The following is a 4649-nucleotide window of genomic DNA, read 5'->3' on the forward strand; positions in this document are numbered from 1 at the left end:
ATTATATATGTATATGTGTATATATATTATAACTTGAAACGTAAACAAAATATTAGATTAAATACTTTATATGATTGTATATGTTTCAAAATATTTATCAATGGATTTAGAAGATAAGATCAAATGATTGAATTATCAGATATATTGAATTATGATTACAAGTCTCTGTTGAAAGGCCCACGTTTATTTGAGAAATCTTTCCATTTTAACAATATTCGGAAAATGGTAAAGTGATTTATAAATAAGAACAAATTGTCAATCATTGAGAACTAGACAAAGGATAGTGGAAGATTAAATCTCATAAAGACTCGATTGATCTATTTAGTTTCAAACGTACAAAAATGTTTTCAGTTTAAAAAGAACTTTATTATTAAAACGTATATAACTTTTATAAATATCTAGAACCACTTTTGATAACTCATTACTTAACTAGTATGATAAAGATAACGATATTTATTTTATTTTATTAAATATATATATATATTGATTTAAATTAATATTATATATATTTATACGCGTATTATACGTACATAGTTTTATACTTTTACTATACTTAAACTTTACCTTTACTTTATTTTTACTTTACTTTAACTTTAATAATTCACTTTAATAATTCATACTTTTATAATTTACTTTAATAATTCATACTTTAATAATTCACTTTAATAATTCACTTTAATAATTCATACTTTAATAATTCACTTTAATAATTTATACTTTAATAATTCACTTTAATAATTCAAAAATTTATTATAAATAGAATTCAATAGGTTTCATTATTTCATAGAAACTTGAAAATATTTTTCTCTAAACTCTCTCAATCAATTTACATATATATATTTACTCCGTATTATTTCAAGATATTATTAGTATTCATAAAATATTACGACGGAGTGCTGTCCGAGTGATTTCGAAATTGTTTTTCGAGTAGGATAGGATTAAGGAAATTATGGGTTATAGCTATGGAGGTGATTGAGTATGGTTCATGGGTATGCTCGTGAGGTCAATATAGTGTTTATCATTTCCGTTGCATCTACGTACCTTTCCTGCAATATTGAATCTCAATATTGATACGTGAGTACTCATAATTTAACTTTTACATACTAATAGTGTATCCCTGACTAGTGCTCGAGTATTTAGGATTATGCATGCTTGTACTTTTGATATTGCCCTTAGACAGGTTAGGTTGAATATTGAATTAGCTACACTTGCGGTTGAGATAAGGTATAAGATATGCATGTCCTTGGAAAGCTAGCGAAAAATTAAGAACTTTTCCTTTAGATATCGAATGGTTTCGATGAACGGATTAGAAGTTATAATCAATTGAATTTTCTATATTTTTATTAAAAATGATTATTATTATCGTCGTTTTTATCGTCGTTCTAGTTTTATCTTATTATTATCATTATTATTATCTTTATCAATAAAAGGGATTTATCATTAAAAATTGTTATTTTTTTTTTATTATTACTATCGTTATTATCGTTAAAGTTATAATTAGTATTATTATTATTATCCAATTATTATTATTATTATTATTAGTATTATTATTATTATTATCATTATTAATATATATATCATTATTTAAAAATGGTTATTGTTATTGTTATTATTATTATTACTATATTATCATTAAGATAATTATTAGTATTATCGTTAATAATGTTATAGTAACTATCATTATTAATATTAGTGTAATTAAAACAAATATTTGTAACACCTAATTATTTTGATTACTATTATTATCATTATTATGAACACGATATAAAAGATGATTAAAAGCTATTAAACGAAACGATTAGGAAATAATGAGTAAGAGTATCATGATGAAATTAAAATATTATAAGATATTGATTTAGATAAAATTATCGTTCTTATTATTTTTATCATTACTATTATTATTAAAAGTATCGTTAGTATTAAAAGTATCATTTTAACAAAAATTATCATTTTAATAGAAATGTCATTGTTACTATAAAATATCATTATTATTATTATTTTAAATAGAATTATTATTTTAAAGATAATATTAAAAATTATCGTAAATATTAAAGTTATCATAATTAGAATTATCGTTTTATCATAATGTCATCTTAGTAATTATAAATATTGATATTTTTATAATAATAATTATTATTACAAAATAATACAACTTTTACTTACTATCATTATAGATATTATTTTATCAAATAAATATGTGATACAAACATATTTTACTACTTGTAATAACTTACTTTAATAATACCTATCATATTATCTTTATGATATTAAATGAACCCTATAAATTTTATTACTTAATATATATATATAAAAGTATATTTTATTACATAAATTTAATATAAAATTTTATTTATTAATAAATAAATTATATTATTACTCTAATAAATCTTTTAAAAATATTTAAAAATATAAAACGACGATATTTAAACTATATATTAATCATGTATAGATTTTTGGAAATTATTTTGAGTCAAATTTACTTTTGTTGACTTTTGCATATTAGTCTCGAGCATTAGGATTGTGGTACACTATGACTTGACCTAATTTGTTAGACAAATATTGACCAACACATAATTATATATAATTAATTTAGGTTCGTGAATCTGAGGCCAACCTTGCACTTGTTCAATGACGTTATATGTATTTTTACTACGAAATACAGTATGGTGAGTTTCATTTTCCTTTTTATCCTTTATATTTTTGGGACTGAGAATACATGCGCTTTTATAAATGTTTGACGAAATAGACACAATTAATTGAAAGTACATTCTATGGTTGAATTATCGAAATCGAATATGCCCCTTTTTATTAAAGTCTGGTAATCTAAGAATTAGGGAACAGACACCCTAATTGACGCGAATCCTAAAGATAGATCTATTGGGCCTAACAAACCCCATCCAAAGTACCGGATGCTTTAGTACTTCGAAATTTATATCATGTCCGAAGGAGGATCCCGGAATGATAGGGGATATTCTTATATGTATCTAGTTATTGTCGGTTACCAGGTGTTCACCATATGAATGATTATTTTTGTCTCTATGCATGGGACGTATATTTATGAGAACTGGAAATGAAATTCTTGTGGTCTATTAAAATGATGGAAATAAATGATTATGATAAACTAATGAACTCACCAACCTTTTGGTTGACACTTTAAAGCATGTTTATTCTCAAGTGTTAAAGAAATCTTCCGCTGTGCATTTGCTCATTTTAAAGATATTACTTGGAGTCTTTCATAGCATATTTTGAAGAACGTTGCATTCGAGTCATTGAGTTCATCAAAGATTATTATTAAATCAATTTATAGTTGGATAGTGGATATTATGAAATGGTATGCATGCCTGTCAATTTTTAATGTAAAGAAAGTTTGTCTTTTAAAAACGAATGCAATGTTTGTAAAATGTATCATATAGAGGTCAAATACCTCGCAATGTAATCAACTTTTGTGAATCGTTTATAATGTATATGAACGGGTCCTTTCAGTAGGTCTCTTAAAATATTGGGTTGTCTATCCATTTTTGTGTTTTTATACTGTAAAATAGATAAGAGTTAGATTCATAAAAAAATACTTATTAATATAAGCAATTTTTACATATATCATAAAGCGTAAGCACACTATATTACATATATTACACCACACAAATACAACTATCTTATTCCGACTCGCTCATTTCTTCTTCTTCGGTTTTGGTTCATTTTTCCAAGTTTCTAGGGATATATGATGTTCCCCTAATACGAGCCTTCGTTTTCCACATTGGTTTAGAAAAACCTGGTGGTTTAGAGGTTCCCGGGTTATTGTCACAACTTAAGAAATACGGGTGTTGACGATACATATAAAGTTCATCAGGTTTGGAATCAAATTTCTCTATTTTTATTCCCTTTCCCTTATTGTTCTCTTTTGCCTTATTAAATTGTGTTGGGGTAATTTCTATAACATCATCGGAATCCTTGTCGGGATCCGATTCATCGGAGAATTGGTAATCCTCCCAATACTTTGCTTCCTTGGCGGAAACACCATTGACCATAATTAACTTTGGTCGGTTGGTTGAGAATTTTCTTCTACTTAACCGTTTTATTATCTCCCCCACTGGTTCTATTTCTTCTTCCGATTCCGATTTTTCTTCCGGTTCCGACTCTTCTTCCGGTTCCTCTTCGGGAACTTGTGAATCAGTCCACGAATCATTCCAATTTACATTTGACTCTTCATTATTATTAGGTAAGTCAATGGGACTTGTTATAGAGGTAGATATCTATCACATAATATCAAACACGTTAAGAGATTAATATATCACATAATATTCACATGTTAAAAATATATAGTTTCCAACAAAAATGTTAAGCAATCATTTTTAAAGAAAACACGGTCGAAGTCCAGACTCACTAATGCATCCTAACAAACTCGATAAGACACACTAATGCAAATTTTCTGGTTCTCTAAGACCAACGCTCGGATACCAACTGAAATGTCCCGTTCTTATTGATTAAAAACGTTCCATATTAATTGATTTCGTTGCGAGGTTTTGACCTCTATATGAGACGTTTTTCAAAGACTGCATTCATTTTAAAACAAACTATAATCTTCATTTCATCAATAAAGGTTTAAAAAGCTTTACGTAGATTATCAAATAATGATAATCTAAAATATCCTG

This window comes from Rutidosis leptorrhynchoides, chromosome 2, assembly GCF_046630445.1.
Source record: "Rutidosis leptorrhynchoides isolate AG116_Rl617_1_P2 chromosome 2, CSIRO_AGI_Rlap_v1, whole genome shotgun sequence".
NCBI lineage: Eukaryota > Viridiplantae > Streptophyta > Magnoliopsida > Asterales > Asteraceae > Rutidosis > Rutidosis leptorrhynchoides.